Consider the following 18651-nt stretch of genomic DNA (forward strand, 5'->3'; position numbering starts at 1 on the left):
CATCTGCGGGTGCTGAAGGAGCTGGCAAATGAAGTTGCGAAGCCACTGTCCATCATATTTGAAAAATCATGGCAGTCAGGTGAAGTTCCCGATGACTGCAAAAAGGGAAATATATCCCCCATTTTCAAGAAGGGGAAAATGGATGACACAGGGAACTACAGAGCAGTCAGTCTCACCTCTGTGCCTGGCAAAATCTTGGAGCAGATTCTCCTGGAAGGCATGTTAAGGCACATGAAGAACAACAAGGTGCTTGGTGACAGCCAGCGTGGCTTCACTAGGGGGAAATACTGCCTGACCAATTTAGTGGCCTTCTATGATGGGGCTACAGAACTGATGGACAGGGGTAGAGCAGTTGATGTCATCTACCTGGACTTGTGCGAAGTGTTCGACACTGTCCCACATGACATCTAAATTGGAGACACATCAATTTGATGGATGGACCACTGGTGGATAAAGAACTGGCTGGATGGCCGCACACAAAAGAGTTGTGGTCAATGGCTCAGTGTCCAGCTGGAGACCAGTAACGAGTGGTGTCCCTCAGGGATGGATGTTGGGACTGGTCTTATTTAACATCTATGTCGCTGACATGGACAGTGGGATTGAGTGCGCCCTCAGCAAGTTTGCCGATGACACCAAGCTGTGTGGTTTGGTTGATACCCTGGAGGGAAGGAATGCCATCCAGAGGGACCTCAACACACTTGTGAGGTGATCTGATGCCAATCTCATGAAGTTTAACCATGGCAAGTGCAAGGTCCTACACCTGGGTCGGAGCAATCCCAGGCACAGCTACAGGTTGGGCAAAGAAGAGATTCAGAGCAGCCCTGTGGAGAAGGACTCGGGGGTGTTGGTTGATGAGAAACTGAACATGAGTAGGCAGTGTGTGCTTGCAGCCCAGAAAGCCAACCGTATCCTGGGCTGCATCAAAAGGAGCGTGACCAGCAGGTCAAAGGAGGTGATCCTGCCCCTCTACTCTGCTCTTGTGAGACCTCAACTGGAGTATTGTGTGCAGTTCTGGTGTCCTCAACATCAAAAGGACATGGAACTGTTGGAACAAGTCCAGAGAAGGGCCACGAGGATGATCAGGGGACTGGAGCACCTCCCGTATGAAAATAGGCTGAGAGGGTTGGGGCTGTTCAGGCTGGAGAAGAGAAGGCTGCGTGGAGACCTTCTGAAGGGGGCCTACGAGGGTGCTGGGGAAGGACTCTTCACTAGGGACTGTAGTGATAGGACAAGGGGTAACAGGTTCAAACTTAAACAGGGGAAGTTTAGATTGGATATAAGGAGGAAATTCTTTCCTGTTAGGGTGGTGAGGCACTGGAATGGGTTGCCTAGGGAGGTTGTGAATGCTCCATCCCTGGCAGTGTTCAAGACCAGGTTGGACGAGGCCTTGGGTGATATGGTTTGGTGTGAGGTGTCCCTGCCCATGCAGAGGGGCTGGAACTTGATGATCTTAAGGTCATTTCCAACCCTAACTATTCTATGATTCTATGAGAGACTGACCAAATCCTACTGCTTCTGCCCTGGGATGGGAGCAATCCAGGGCAGCTTCAGAGGCATGGCATATTGCCTCCCTTCAAAGTGTAACCTGCCTGTACTAAGCACCATGCAGAGGCTGATGCATCTGCTTGCATAATAGAACAATTATTTCAGCCACTGAACCTGTACTTTTCATAGCCAAAGAGTGTAGATTTGAGGCCCCTTGTCAACAAAGCACCACAGGGTGCTTTACATTATATCTCTGAACAGTAAAAGTTACCATGGCTTCCAGGATCCTATATTGCTGCTTTGAAATATCACCATGTCAACTAGAACTCTACAAGGAGTTACTGTGTTTCTCAGGAGATTGGAAGTCCATACTTTATGGCACTAATTATGTCTTTTTTCCTGCCACTAGTACACAGTGAAATGCAAACGAGAAATGGCACCATACACAAAATCACACTTTCATTTTTTTAAGTCACTGTGATTATTTCTCATGCCTTGTCATCCTTTGGAGTAACAATGCGACATCCTTCTCAGTAAAGTATAACTAGCACATAGTTCTCATTTTTGACTACACAAAGGGCAGATTGTTGTTACTATGACAATAAAGTGAAAAAACGCAAGGGTGACTTCCAGCTCCATGTAAGCCCTCCTCATTCATCCCCACATCACTTCATGTTTGAGGCACAAGCTTATTCAAAAGAATCACTTATTTTACAGCAAGAGAGGGGCTGAAGTGATGTATGGGGCATTAGTTGCAAGCCCAGGAGATTAAAGCTTGGGAGCTCAAGAAGGGATTTTCAGAACAGCTCAGCTTTGGCATAACTCTGCTTTTAACACAGCAGTGGTAAGACTCCCATTGTCTACAAAGTCAGAAGTGCTACTGTTTCGCATGGTGAAAGAAGATCAGCAGCATGCAATTTAAAAATGCCCAGCAGTTTTGAAGTCCTTTGGTACCAGGAAAACATGTTTTACCACTTCTTAGAGAGCTAGCATGTTGGGAAATATGGATTTGGGAGGGCTGCCTTGTTTTAATCATGAAAGCTTAGAGGCTCACTGAAACACCTGTGCTAAGAAGACAAGACCCTTAGCTGACCTTCAGCTGAGATCATAAAATCCTGAGTGCCAGCAGCCCTAATGGGGGACTGTTCACACCAGTTTGTCCTCTTTTTTTCTCAGCCTACCTTAGGCTAATAGTTATTGCTGTGCTCAGAAAAAAAACTTCTGTGTGGGAACAAAGTGTGACATTATGTTTTGTCCTTTACCATGTAATTGGGTAGCAACAGACTAAATGTAAATCTTGGAAACAAATGTCCCTGTCCCCTGACACATAAGTGTCCTTATGGGGTAAATTCCTTCCTCTATTCTAGTTTTGCAGCCCAGCAACTTCCTGGGCTGAACCAACTCTACCCATTGCTGAGTCTCTAGAAAAACAGCAGAACACTTTAAGCAGCAAGTGATTTTATACTGCAGTCAACTGCAGGGATGGTGAAAGTCTTTCAATGGCAGTATGGTAAAGAGAAGGTCAAATTGAAACTGATAGGAGCAATCTTTTATTCCCAGCTCTGCATCCTATTATACAAAGATGGGAAAGCTTGAGAAGCATAAAAAGATGTAATAATTGGAAGAGCTTCTGCTCCCAAAAAGTTTCAAGCTGACTTAAGGGGAAAAAGAAAATAAAAGAAACTTACTAGATGTTAATTAATTTGTCCAGTTTCTGTTGAAGATCAAAGACAAAATTCTTGTCTAGAAAGGCAGCTGGACAAGAAAGCTCACCATTGCAAAGGAACTTTAAGACAGAGGCAACTCTTAAGCCACAAATATGGGGGGGGGGGGGGGGGGGGTGAGAGCAGGGAACTGTCGTGGTTTAAACCCAGTCAGGTAACTCGTTCGCTCACTTCCCCCCCTTTTCTTGCCCTCCCCCTGCTCTCGGAGGGACGGAGAGGAGAATCAAAAAGAATGCAACTCCACGGGTTGAGATAAGAACAGTTTAGTAACTAAGGTATAACACAAATCACTACTGCTACCACCAATGATAATAATGATAAAGGAAATAACAAGGGAAGAGAATACATCATCTCACCACCAGCCAACCGATAACTCACCCCCCCAGCCCGACCAAGCTCTGACCGATACCTCCTCCAACCCTGCAGTCTCCCAGCCCTTCCGGCTAACTCCCAGTTACATCCTGGGCATGACGTGCTGTGGTATGGAATACCTCTTTGGTCAGTTTGGGTCAGGTGTCCTGTCTCTGCTTCCTCCTGGCTTCCCCTCCTCCCTGGCAGAGCATGAGGCTCACAAAGTCCTTGGCCAAACCTAAACATCACTATCAGCTCTGTTCCCAAGCTGAAAGTCAAAACACTGCACTGCACCAGCTACCAAGAAGGGGAAAAATGACTGCTACTGCTGAACCCAGGACAGGAACACAGCCCAAATAATAAGACCACTTTGCACCTGAAGAAGGTACACTTTTTGCTCACAGACACAGGCCCAGTTTTAGCTTCTACATTTGCTTTCTGGATAGCAGGTATGCATGAAGGAGAAATATAGGAAGATGGCAAAGGATCACAAAGGCCCTCCAAGGGGTCCCCACTAGAAGCACATGCTTCCCTTCTGAGCTCAGAAACGCTGGAGAGACTGCATCTGTTGGTACAGCACCAATGTTGGAGATGAGTTCACAATTACAATTTGGGATGTCCTGGTAGTTGCAAATGACTCCACAGAGGTTTATTTGTGCCTTCCTTCTTTACAATGGATGAACATAAGCACACACTAACCCCACACCTGCAAGCAGCCCTTACAGGTGCAGCAGAGCTTCCTTATAGGCACTCAGGTCCACCCATACCTGTAAATTTGAAAGAGCATGTTCTGAGCAGACAGCTCTGGATAACATGCTCTGCAGCTTCAAAAATATAGAAGCCACTAGAGAGTAAGCCATAAGCTTGGGTCAAATGATATCCATGCCCTATTCTTGCCATGGAAGTAACTTCTGGGTACCTCAAATTCCAGAGTCAAAGGTTTGCTTTCTTCTCTGTGCTGTTTTCCCTGTGCCATTTCTAACTGCCTGATCAGCCCTTACAGTTTTTTATTTGTTTGCTTAAAATGAAATGAGCCTAAGGCTGTGCTTGGTTTCTGAATATTTTATTTGATCATGCTGTACTTCAAGTATTAGATTCCTTCGACAACATCAGGCTTTGGCAGCTCTGCTGGAGCTCTAGCACACAGGGAAGACAGAATCACTGCCTCATGTATTTTCAAAGGAATCTTTCCTCTCGTTTCACTGAGAATTATGCAGGAAGCTCAAGCAAGAAGCTTCATATATTCTGCAAAGACCTTTAATTATAAGTTTCCAGGATGTATCTAGATACTATATTGTATCATCTGAAGGCAAAGTAAGAGAACTTAGTGCCCCTTTGCCCTCCTGCTTATACAGTATGACTTTAAGAACTGTATTTAGCACTGTATGTCTGCCGTCAAAAGAATGTTCCATCTTTAACCTTTATGTGTGCACATACCCTGTCTCATACATGCAAGCCTCTTGTTCTCATCCTAAACATAGCTCTGCTTAGCTTTTCTTATTAACCTAATTAGGCATCCTACAGATGTGATATGGGATCTTTTTAGCTTATCCCCAACGAGAAGAAAGAGAAGTTTGCTGTATCTCATGTTGTATGCAGTTAGAGACCAAATCTGGCTTTGAATTATTCCTGTATGAAACCAGGAACATTCCAGAAAAAGGTCACTGAACTTTTTGTTAAGGCTAAATCCTGAGCCTGCCTTTCAGGGTATAAAGGAAAAAAGGAAACAGCAAATGGAGTGACCTTTACTTTGGCAGCATTCAGCAACAGGTTCAACTGGAAATACCACAACATGAGCTTTGCACATAAACTCTGATGGCAAGCTAAAAATCCACTTACTTCAGAGAAGGTGACTGTGGAGAAGGGCTTGGAAGCTGTAGAACACAATGACAGCAGCAACCCGCAGGTTCAAGGAGATCAAGTGGGAGCAATACATCACTTCTTGCTACCTAAACAGCCCTCTGAACAAAAAGTATGTTATCTAGCTGGTGACTAACAACATGTACTCAGCGTTACTACATTAGATGCTACTGCTATACAGTGAAGACTGGCTTTATAAAACATGCCACTTAGAAATATGACTTTTGCCTACATAGCCAGGCTAGTATAAATCCTCACATGGGTAAAGCTGTGCTTATGCAAACATTTTTATATAATTATGCCTATGTTTCCCTGAAGTATTCAGATTACAGGTATATTTAAATTAGCTAGGGTGATTTAGACAATAACTGGGTTATTGCCAAAATTATCCTGTGGCAAAACTGAGAGCTAAGAACACAAAAGGGAAGAGAAGCAAAGTGACATGCCCAAGGTTATTGAGTAGTTCAGTAGCAGAAGCAAGAATAAGCTTGAATTCACAAGTCTCATAACTGTGTGCCCACCAATGTTAGTCCAATACCCAATGTTTAACAGATATGTACTGGTTGTAAATAGTTAATGTTATGTGGGACTTATAGTAGAGTGATACAAAAATATATTGACAACATTAACACAAATGTAAATTGCACTTACCAAAATATAGCAATTGCAATACACAGTCCAATCACAATAACAACATGATTCCCACTACTGGTCTATGCAATATGCTCTTGTGACACCAGCCATCCTCCAGATGAGAGGAAGGAATACATGGACTGAAGCCAGCTCAGTTTCACTGTTCTCTTTGAAGTTATTTTGCTAGTTGTCTAGTTTTTTTATTATATGTTGGGCTGAACCACAAATTTACTCCCCCATACTGGTTTACTAACTCGGGGAGGCAGTCATACTCTTTTAATAAGCTCAGGGAAAAACATTTACACTACCAATTGATCCACTCAATTGGTGATAGTCCTTTAACTAAAACAAAGGCCATCCTCTAGTCCCTTCTATGTTGAGATGAAGTCAGCTTCCTTCATAACAGCTCAGTCACACCCTGCATTATACCCTGAGCTTCATGGGCACATTGTCCTTGCCTGGCTTCACTAAACCATCTCCCATTGTAAGGGTTTACTAGTTAGTCACAATCATATATTGCCATCTTATTGATAAGGCTCTACCCCAGAAGTGAATAAACATTTGCCTCTGTCCTGGTCTTCAGGGCTTTCCAAGTGTGACATGCTGGATGAAGTGGGATTCTAACATGGGAAGAGATCAGGAGTACTTTTCTCCACTTCAGACAGCATGGGTAGTTCAGGTAGCACTTACAGACTGAGGTGTCACAATAACATCACTAAACGCATGTTCTGGATGAAGTTAATCTCAGGCTACAGGTACATTTATCCTCCTTTTGAGTCCAACAGACCTTATCTCTCTGCCTCTTAAACAGAGGTAAAGCCTACTGCAGTTACCTTCATTTAACCACTAGATCATGCAGCTTGTGAAGAAGAATGAGTCAATAAATCATAGACATCACCAGGACCAAGAAATAGAAATAGTTTTAAATGTCAAAGCAGACTTCCTGTAATCTCCTGGTAGCTAAGGCCAAGAAAGCTGAACTTCTGGGAGGAAGGATACACAATACCTGCAGCTTTCAAGCAAAGTGATGGGGAGGTCAAAATAGAGTGGAAAACGAGCAAAGACATCAAAAACAACTTTGGTGGAGACAGATCTAAGGACAAAGTAAAACAAACAGTAAAAGAAAACCTGTCTTTCATATTTTCCAATTTTCAGTCTAAGTGAGAAACTGTACTTCAGCCTTGGAGGCAGCAAGAATCACTTTGACAGCAAACAGCAGAAGGGCTAATATTAAAGGGCTCCAAGTTAAGCCAAACTTTAGGAGCAATTTGCAAAAGTAGGCAGATGCATTAACACTGTTGCTGCTCACATATATTAAAGTTATCTGAGACATTCAAATTATTTCTGTAGGCCAAAGAACTGAACTTAGGAGAGACCAAAGAGCAAGAAACTAGAAAAGACCTAAAAAATCTCACTGCAGGATGTAGAAATTACATTAAAATCAAATGTATTGCCATCATCAATTAAATCTAATAGCACTCACAGCTAGCTTTCCTTTTGAGTAAACCTGAATCTTACACTAGATTCAGATATATTGAGTAGATTGAGACATACCCTTCTTTGCATCAAATACAAATTTATACCTGGATTTTACCTTACCCAGTGTTTTCAAACAAAAAGCAAAGATCTTAAGTGAGTGTAATCATCTGAAAGTCTACTGGAGACACAGAGATGGTTAGGAAGCAGAGTCACATACATTATAGACCTAGGAGCTTTTTTGTGTGAACTTTGGTCTCAGCGTTAGTACAGATCTTATATTGTGTTCTACAGTGGGAAGAGAGAGGGGAGAGCTAGTCAGCATTTTCTCCTGCCTCTGGGATAACCACAAACTCCTTATAATTGTGTGACACTTCTAAAATCATCCCATCCATCTCACCCAATGTTATTTTTGAATTTCCAGCAAAAACAAAAAAAAAAAAACAAACCAACAAACCAACCATAAGGACAGTTTAGCACTCCCAAATTTCACTAAAGCTAGTAGCTATATGGTGCTCTATTTAAAGGAGAAAAAACACTCAGCTGTTTCACATTGTGCTAACCATCACGTGGAGCAATCAGTAGGGGCAATGCTCTAGATGAATTATAGCCTTTGCCAGGTAATGCATTACCTGGCATTAAAGAGAGGTCTAGAAGGGAGCTTAATTTTATAACTCAGGGTAGCCTGAGAGGAGGTGGAAAAAAAAAAAATAAAAAAATTAGTGTTTTACCAGTTCTGCTACTCACAAAACTGTTTATTCCAAGATGTGCATCCATAAATAAGAATTTCAATGGAAGGTCTGATGAGCTTTGCTATCTGGATAACCTTAGGCAAAATGAGCTTGGATAGATGTACTCAGTTCCTAAAGGGCTCCATTTGTTTGGTTTTAAGCTGAAATGACCTGAAATTAATTTCCTTTTTTACATTGCTGAAAAACTTCATTCTGTATTCCAAGAGGAAATGCTGCTCGTTTGGGAATGAGACTCTGCATCTTCCAGGCATAACAAAAAGATGAGTTGTAGGCTTTGGGAACTGAGCACACCTGCAAAAGCAGCTCTGGTAGCCTCCATGTCTATCCCCACCCTCTTTTGCTCACAGCTCTGCAGGGAAGCTTCAGAGATGTTCAAGACTGCATAAAATAAATGTTTTCCCTCCTGCTTTTTAATTCATTCATTTTATTTAATTCTTTCTATTTCATGAGGTTTATTAATTTCACTCCCGCCACTCCTCACTGGATGAATTTCTTTCAAAAGTTAAGCATTAGTAGTGTTTCTTCAGGAAGGGGGAATTTTATCAGCTATTGCAATGATTCCTAGGCCCTACTGCTCAAAACCTAGCATCAGTATTTGTATTAACAAAAACAAAACTCAGTTGGAAAGTTAGCCATTCTGTTAACAGAAATTACAACATGATTTTGACATAACTAGAACAGAACTGTAGCTAAAAAGCTTATCTATATAATGAGCAAGAATGTTATAGAATTATGCCATTGCCGTACAGAGTTGAATTTCACACTATATTGGCTGCTACGTCCAGATTAACTATTTTCTCATTTCATGTATTTTACAGGGACTCACACTGCATGTCTTAGGGCTTTACTTGGAAATAAAAGAAACCTTTATTTATATTTTAATAGAAAATATTAATAAATCTAGTTATAAGAATAAATGCTGCTAGAAATAATAGCAATTGCTAAGAGCTGGACACGACTAAAATTTTTGATCAAGAAGTAGAACTTAAATTCTTCTTCATACCTGAACTAGATCTAAATTACAGCATGTAAAGACAACATGTAAAATTACAATGTGGAAGAAAATAAAGGAAGAATGACCAGAAGACAAGAGAGAGCATCCTAGTAACGTATCACGTTCACATACATTACGCCACGTACTATTTTACTTCAAGCTCTCCCAGTAATACACACAAAAATAACCTCAGCAGAAACTCAAGATTAGAAACATGTCCCATTCCTGAGCACAGTAATGTGCAGAGATCACGGCACGAAAGTTTTTGCCTGACTTTTTTATAGATTCTGCATTGAAGTGTTCTTTTCTGTGGACTGGGTAATGGACATGGCACTGCTGCATTGATAAGCATGATACTGTGTAATGTACAGGAACTCCCAGGTTTAGCCCACCCTGGTTCAGTTTCTGATGTCAGCATACAGAAGAGTCATCTCATTGCATCTAATTTTGGGTAGCTCCATAAGTGGATGAATAATAAGCTGGGTTTTGAAATTCTTTTGGGCTTCCAAAACTATCTGATGGATTTAGATCTCTAACTTTCCTGGATGGCTTCAATAATAACCTTCCAAAGATAGTGAAAATGAAGTCCAATTCTAATGCAGTCTACTTTATGTGAGAGCAACAAGTTAAAGCATTTTTTCTTTTGTTTGGTTGATTGTAGATTTCAACTTTGTAGAGGTGTGTCACACTTAAATGCATTTCCAAGGTCTGCTTTAGTGTATGTAACTCAGAGATGGTGTGTTAAAACATTAACAGTGGGGAAATAATTATTACTTATGAATTAAGATTGAATGATTTTGACTTCAGGGAAAAAAATATGACCATAATAGAAAATCTGGTTCCAAATGCTGTGATATGACTATGATCTCTGAGGTTGCAGTGTGCCTTCCCAAAATAATTACTTTCATCTCTCATCTGGAGGGAAAAGTAATTGGTTTATGGTACATGATCTACAGGGTTCTACCATGTATGCTATTTCATACTGTGAGTACTTAGCAAACCTACATGGCAACTTTGTGCTCAGCAGTGAAGATATCTCTGCACATCCATGCAAAATAGCACAATTATCTTAGGAGCAAACTGTCAGGTAAAGCAGGGGAGCTGCTATTATTTTTTTTATGATAGAAAAATGCTTCTCTCTACCAGTACATTTCATTTTTCAATGAAGATCGGAAATTCCTCCTTGGAAACCAGTGCTAACGGTAATCCTTTTAATTAAGCAGTATACAGAATCACATAATTTCTGCGTTCTGCACCTCAAATCAACTGAGCACTTACGTATTGCATTTCTTTCATAACATTTTCACTTTCTCGGCTGATGCTTCAAAAGAATTAATAAAAAAAGAACACTACCCTAAGAAAAGGTACAGATAACACTTTAATGTCAGTTTTCAAGCCACAGCGTGGAATGAACTTGACATCCATTGTGTCAGTGGAGGTCTGCATTTTCTCTGTACGCAGGAGAAAGATGTATGTTGTTTTAATACTAGACCTTATTGCTGATTTTATTAAGATAATTTCACAGTTTTTCAGAGGGGATGGGTCTTTCTCCAGTATTATTACTCAGTAGCTGATAGAGGGAGCTGTTATCAGAAAATGTCAAATGCCAATAATGCAGAGTCAATGTCCATTATATCTCTCACTTTTTTCCATTACAGGATAGAAGTAAACAAGTTTGGTGCCCAGTCAGGACTGTGAAGTGCAGGAAATACTGAAGGTAGCTTCAGGGAAGGCAGTGGTGAGATTGGCATAACGAGAGAGAGGCTTTTCAATGAAGTGGAGCAGGCTGAAGTGATGCTTGGAAACCATGAGAAGTATCATGTCTGATTAGTGTGGCTGTGCAAACGATGTAATGAGACATTTGAGAATGAAACTGAATAGGAGTTGGGTAAAAGATTAGTAATCAGCATGTCTGTCGTCTACCAGAGGCCCAAGAGAGTGCTGCACAAGACACTCATGTCATATATATCGGCAATGTCCAGATATGGAAATACAAACTGACATAAGATGGTGCAGAAATGCTGAAGAAGTCAGTTATAGGGAGTAGCCAAGCAGCTGGAAAGTGGAAACATGAGAATGAGGCAGGAGCCCATAGCACCTAGAAGTCCACTAGTACCCGAAACATCAGTAGTTACCGCCATGACAGAGCTCAGACGTGGACAGGAGCCTATAATGGTAAATTAAACCCCAAGACAACTTAGCCATTTAGGGGCTCAGCTGTATCAGTATGGAATACATAAAAGGTCCCTATATCTGCATTTCACATTGGAACACACTGTTGGTGGCTTAGGAATCCAGCTGCCACTTTGATGCCAGCTTACAGCATGGAGCTTTACTTCCACTGTCTTATGTGCAATCACTTGCCCAGATTACTGTTTTTATCCCAGGTGCTAAAGACAAGAAGTTGCCTCATCTCCTCTTCCTTCCCTTCCCTATTTCCATTGTTGTTTTGAGGTGCTATTAAAAAAAGTAGAGGGAAAGTTCCACTTTCAGAGTTATGGTTTTAGGCTGTCTGCAATGTTGGGAAGTAATAGACTTATTTATGTACATGACCACTTTTTTTTTTAAGATTGCCAGCACAGACATGAGAGCTGGGAACTTGCTGTATCTCCTCAAAGTCAAACAAAGAGCAGTGTAATCCCATGACTCCACCAACTGGGACTATGTACACTTATTGTGTGGCCTGACTGTTGGAATACAGGCATGGCTCAAGGTTCAAGTTTTCACAAACTGTCTTATAAGAATACAAAATTAAAGAACATGAGGGATGAAGGGTGAGTTTTGCACAGAGGTTACTCAGAGAGGCAAGTGTAAATTGCTGCTCTGTTAGAAATTTCAAAGTAACAAGGATGTCATCATTCATTCACTAGCCAAAGGAAATGACCGAAAGCTGACAAAAAAACATCATCCCATTGCTCTTCCAAGACTGTGAATCAAAACCGATAGTAAGTTCTTTGGTGAGAGAAGGAATACCTTTATTAATATTAAAGAAATTACACTAAGACCTCTGTCAAAACTCATCTGATGAGGTATGACCAGACCTAGCTACAGTGATTCATATCTACATATCATACATATCATTCATATCTAATGATTACACAGAGTAATAATCTCATTGCAAAAGGCAATCAGACACTTGTTCACTCTTATCTTTTCTTCATAGTTGTACTTACTAAGAAAGGATCTGTCTTTGATCATCTTTTCCTTTGCTGCCCTTTAAGTCATTCCATTACAGGGCCAGAGTTTCCTGGCCATTTATCATTTCACCAGATCAATTTTATCTCCAGTCTCTGTTGAGATGTTACAAACATTCCGTCAAACATTTTTTTGTCATTACAGTAGTTACAATGCTGTGCATGAAGATGCTTGGGTGGTTTTTTTAAGAAACTGCTGAAACAGCTTTTTTTTTTCTTTGCCTTTTTTTTTCTTAAGGTCTGGAAATCTTAATTGAATTTTTCATTTAAAAAAAAAAAGAAGGAAAAATATTGATTGAATCTAGTTTTGTCTGCATCTCCAAGAAGTCTTTTTTAGTGCAACTTTTCAACCTGATTATTTCTCCTGAATTGCCTCCAGAGCCGGGGCTCAACCCATCTGTTACTGCTGAGCTCTTTACTATCTCTATTTCATTTACCTCTCTACCTCTTCTGCTTTTCAGATTCAAGCCTGACCTGTAGACTTTTTGAAAGAGAAGGGTATTCCAATAAAATAAGTGCCATGATACAACAACTTTCTTCTGGGGAAGACTGACCCCTGCGTTGTCTCAGGGAAGCACAGCTGTTCTGTTTCATAAAGGAAACTCACTCCTTCATCAGTGGAGAGCTGAAGTTCAGTGGCTGAGCTTTCCTTCAGCATTCAGATTTACCTGGGAGATGGTATTACTGACATTCTGATGATGAGGGTGGATTTCAATATTTAGCAGTGATAAGTTTTGTCTGGTTGGTTTGTTTGTTTGTTTTCTCCACACAGATGTAACTTTGCAGTTCAGTGGCACAAGGGGAGTGCCACTGGTCCTTCCCCATCCTATGCCAAGACTGCTTCCCTTGCAACTTGAGCACATTTTCCAAGAGGTAAAACAAATTTAACACAAAACTTCATACAGAGGTCTCATACCTTTTTCAACAAAGCCATGTCCTCATCCAGCAGGTACAATTTATTCTACTTTTACAGTGATGGTATGGAAATGAAGAGACACTAAGCATTCACTAATTGTGCTGTAGCTCTTGGGTACCTAATAAAAGACATATGTGACCAGATATTCACAGTGCTTTTCAGGCAGCTAATTCCCTTGCACATGGATTTGCAGTGCTGTTAATGAGTGAGTCATTAGGGCAACATCAGAGGCCTAATTGAGGATCTCCAAATGTTAATGCCAGAGCTGCTAGACTGTAACTGGTTTCAGCTAAGAGCTTTAGCAGAACTTTTTCCTCAGCAGCTGAGGTCTAGGAAGAAACGCATGCTGGGCTGTCCACCTTCCAGCTGAAGCTCCTGGAAATAAGAGGTATTTCTTATCTCTCCAGATCAAGCACTTGTTGTGTAGTTTGGACGGGGTAGGTGAAGATGTCTTGGTCTAAGTCTGGATATCATGGCAAACGATTCATGTTCCCAACGGGTTAGAACCACACGTGTTGCTGCTAGCATGCAGTCCTGGGACATCACAATTTGCCCTGTCACTAGAAGGCTTCTTTGGGGAGCTTGTGCCAGAGAGGAACCCATACATCCATCATATTCAGTGTGAACTGACCCTGTTGAAAAGTGAGGCTGTCAGTTTTACTCAGGGTCAGTCTCAGCACTGTGCAAGCCACAACACTACATTCGAGTCATCTAATTAGATACCTTTATTAAATACAACCACAATTTGTAAATGTAATTGCATTGCTTTGATTTTTACTATTTTAATAGTAATTCACGTAAGTGACTCCTATCCAATTGACAGGTGTATAGAGGTCAAGCGTTATTCAATTCAGGCTGTTCAGTTCAATCAGCATTCAGTTCTCTTCAGTGAAACCTTCCAGTAGGCTGGCCAGGAGCTGTGAGATGAAATTGTGATATTAACTGCCAGTCTTCTTGAAAGAGGTCTGAAACACCTGATTAGCAAGACAGAAGGCAGCAGAGAGCTGAAGAATCAAAACTTGTAAAAGCTCTTCTTAAATCCACAGTGATGTAGCTACCAAGCATCTTAGTAAAACAATAAATGTTATTTTACACGGATCCAAAAATACAAAGGATCCAAGGAAATGTTTTTCCCAACTGAGTGGGCATTTCCCAGGACTTGTTGGTTTTATTACCTCATCTGTACCTTTAGCTGTCAGCAAAGTAGTGCTGAAAGCTCCCTATTTAAAGCAGGTCATAGCAAACAGAAATTTACTGTCTAGCCAAAGCTTATATAAATTTACTGTGGGCAAAAGCTCAATAAAAGCTTATAAAAGTGGTACCTGTGGCTTCCAAATTAAGACCGTTTTCTCTAACTAGCCTCTTTTTTTCCCAATTTTTCCTTTTCCCTCCATTCTTAAAAAAGTAAAAAAAAAAAAAAAGCAGCAACAATATTGTGAAGGCCATAAAATCCATGTGTCCATGTGCTTATACTGAGCAGAGATCTGACATTAAAATTTTGCTAGAAGAGAAGTACAAACTTCTAGTTCAACTGGAAGGGGAAACCAAGCATTCTAGAGTTGACTTTGGTGTGATTCTGAGAAACCTTATGCATTTGCCTGGCATTAATTTCCATATGGTTATATCCCAAAACAGTCTGTCCTCCCCTTGGAAGTTAATTCCCAGCATAATTGTTCTTTGTTTACAAGCCAGTTTTCCAACTAACAGAGCAAAACCTCATTTCATCTTTTCATCTGATAGAAGTCTTACTGAAAGCAGCCAGCACAGAACTTGTTTATGGCAGATGCTGTCCTTGTCATTAAATTATCATTGTAAAGAGCAGGGGCAGGCAATACATTTGTTAATGTTAAGCCACTGCAAATAAAAGACTTCTTCTAGGACTCCTCTGTAGCAGAGGAGCTCTAAGCTAATCATTTTAATAAGTAGCTTAAGAGGAGTGAATAGCTCTAGTAATTAGAAATGGTCTGCAGAGCAAATAACATGCTGCTTGTGTGCCCTGTCCTGGGCTCAGTGTGTTATCTTGACTCTCAACAAGCCCAGTTCATCTAACCTAGCTTTAAGCTTTCTCTACAGCATAAGGAGAGCTGTGTACAGAGAATGCAAGATGAAATCCTCATTTAACTTTGGTTAAATGAGGTTCAGATTTAAGAGCTTCTCCTAGTTGGATGCATCTGGTCCCAGGAGCATCTCAACTCTCCCATTCTGTGAAAGGATAGCTGCTGCAACTTCCCTTGGGAGCATAAAGAATAAGTTGGGCAGAAACCCACAGCCTGTGCCAAGCAGAAGCTCTCCCCTTTATTTTTGGCAAATTAACATGTCAAAACAGTTGTTCTGGAAGGCAGCAATATCTAGGGATCAGAAAGCTAGTGGGTGGGGTAAACATCTCCTGAGAGATGAACATCCAAAACCAAGGAGTTTGTAGTTTCTAAATGGGCAGTCCCATTTTCATATCCAAATTAAGTGTTTCATATCCAAAATAAGTGTTTCAGATCTAAACAGTGTCCTAAGTGCTGCACTGGGAATTAATTCTTAATTTCATTTACCTGGGCAGGAGGCATGGTTTTCTGGAGACAGTGCCTTAGACAGATCCTGCTCCTAGGTAAAGATTTGTTATGGAAAGTTTCCCTTTGTCCGTTTGGCTGGCAGATTTGTATATGCTGGAAAGAAAAACTGCTTTGCATTGGGCATGCACTGCTGTTTGCCTCAAAAGAAAGGTGAACTCGGCTTATGGCACTCATGGGACTTATTTGCACATCTGTTCTCAGTGGCAGCTTTGTTGTCTGAAAAGGTTACAGTCCTTCACCTACCCTCTTGCTCCCTATTGGGGCAGCCACTTCTGCTCCCTGCTGCGGATCACCCACCTCCAGATCTGTCAGCTGAGCCACTCACTCCCTGGTTTGTCTCAGACAATGCTAATACTGTACTTAAGCACAGCTTGAATAACCATGATTTGCTAATCATATTTCTCTTGGCTAAAGCAGGGCAGAGGATATAGTGATGTCCAGGAGGGAGATGGAATTGAACAGAGTAGGACTGTGATCTCTGTGTACAGTATTTGCAGCCCAGTGGGGCTTCCTGGACACACAGTCCTTCAACTTACATGCATTTCTCTCTACAAAGCAGTGAAAAATCACCGTGATTCCAAAATAGTCCCATACCCTGACTTAATTGCAGGAGGGGAAAAAAAAGTCTAACTACCAGGACAGGTAGCTGAATCACTCACAGCTTACAGCCTGCAGGGATGAGCATAGACAACCAGGGAGGCTCTGTCTGCTCCTAATACACATTGATCTACTCACTGCATGCTGAAAACCTTCAGGCTTTTATTCTGTACCACAAAGCAGTGCAATCATTTAAGTTGTACCAGATATTTACCCCCTCCCTGTCTCTCTTCAGAGGCATGAATAGTGTTATAAATGCAAAGAAAATATCTGTGAAAACATGGTGTCTCACAATCAGTGAAACCCAAACTGAACTTAATAGAGCAGGCCTGGAAAATCTTCAGTAACCAGTACTCCATACAGGCATCATACAGAGGCAACATACCTGTAATATAATATTTTGAGTTGGCTTGTTTGTTTTAGCAAAAAAATATTATCATCAAATTACTTGGAAATGTCTACACTGAAGATGATTTTTCTCTCCATTTATTTGTTGTTTGCAAAATATGGTCATCTTTTCTCTTAATGTAGAGAACCTGATATGTACCTGCAGCCAAAGCTAATGATGCTGACCAAAAACTATTCAGTGAAGCTGTTTACAGGACAATAAACAATAAAAATTGCTGGAGAAATTCAGGACTGTTAAGCTACAGAAATGATTGATCAGCTAGAATTTAAGCAGTTGTTAAGCTTAATTTAAATACAGGAAGAATATCACATTTCATCAGCTTCCATCTTCAAATTTAAGAGCTTCTCAAGTCCTCATTTATACTTAAAATGTCACTGGCACATATATTAAAGCTGACAAAATCAATTTACTGCAGCAAGATATTCAAGTTCATCTCCTTATTTTCCCCAATCATGTTAATTTTCCTTCAGCATTCTTTGTTTATAAAAAAACAAACAAACAAGCACTTTCTGTTCATTAGTCTGAAGTTCTTACACAATCATTTATGTGCACTTATGAGCATTGATGGCATTCGGTTCAATTGCACTTTAAAGTCCCCAACATATCTCATCCTCTGGACACTGTTTGTCTGTATCTCACTAAAAAGCCCCTGTAAAACAACCTGCCCTCCATAAACACATTTCCTAAGAGGATGCTCAGAGTATTTTGAAATATGTAGTCATCCAAAGTTTAAATAATAATTAAAATTTAAAAAATAGATGTGAGCTTTGTCTGAGACTCCTGGGCATTAGTGTTCAAGGTAAGTCATACGTCCTTTCCCACCTTCCCTTAGCCATAAGTAGAAACTCTGGGGAAGATGACTCACATATTTTCCAGCATTCTCATTTTAATCCTGATCTTTTCCCTAAGGAAAAAGGATCTCCCTCCACTTGTGTCTGCTAAAGAGAGACAGCAGACTTTACCTCATGGTTTAATTCTTTGGTATCTGACAAGGAGAATGCTCCAAAGAAAGCTTAACACTGGTCTTCTCCTTCTTCTCGTGGCCCAGGGTTTCTTGAAACCAGTATCCTAAAAGCATCTGCCACCTCCCTCAAATGTGTCTGAAACTGGCCAGTTCAGACAGATTCCTGTGGAAATACAGGAAAGATTCAGGCATAGAAATCAATTTCACACCAGCCATCTAAGAAAAAAAAAAACAAAAAAAGGTCTCTTTTTCAGAGTCCTTATCTTTAGGGAAATATTATTTTTCCCACAAGCATATCCTCAGACCAGACCAGCCATCCCAACAGATGTCCTAAGAAAAGCAAAGAAACCTTTAAAATAGTATCATTTCATCACCAAGTCTTTCCCTCTCCACACACACTAGAACAATCACAGCACCTTGCAACAGCTGAAATGCTGGACTGTGTCCCTTACTATTGTTAAATAGCTGCCCTCTGTTGATTTTAACTTGCTGTCATCTGCTTTAGTCTAGTCTTATTTTCAGTGCTGCTAAGAACACAGTCTGGTAAAAAGCTTTGGAAATTCCCTATGGTAACACAACACTTTTCCATTCAGCTATCATATCTGCAGGGATAAATCCCAAAGTTTCTACACCAGCAGTCATGAGCACTCCACAGCCATGCCTGCCACCCCAGTGCCCCCTCAATACCTTTTCAGGAGGCTGCTCACTTTCTTCCGTTCCTTTCTGCCTGTA

The 18651-nt window shown here is 40.8% G+C and overlaps 1 long non-coding RNA gene across 1 annotated transcript; it reads right to left on the minus strand.

The window, feature by feature from the left end:
• Positions 1-14137: 14137 nt before the first annotated feature.
• Positions 14138-18132, minus strand: LOC134159988 (uncharacterized). The gene is made up of 2 exons (XR_009963391.1): positions 17918-18132; positions 14138-14302 (listed from the first exon to the last, which is right to left on the minus strand). It is a non-coding gene; the product is annotated as an uncharacterized LOC134159988 (long non-coding RNA).
• Positions 18133-18651: the final 519 nt, after the last annotated feature.

This window comes from Pezoporus occidentalis, unplaced genomic scaffold (assembly GCF_034315485.1).
Source record: "Pezoporus occidentalis ecotype Australia unplaced genomic scaffold, CSIRO_AGI_Poc_V1 ctg154, whole genome shotgun sequence".
Taxonomy (NCBI): Eukaryota; Metazoa; Chordata; class Aves; order Psittaciformes; family Psittacidae; genus Pezoporus; species Pezoporus occidentalis.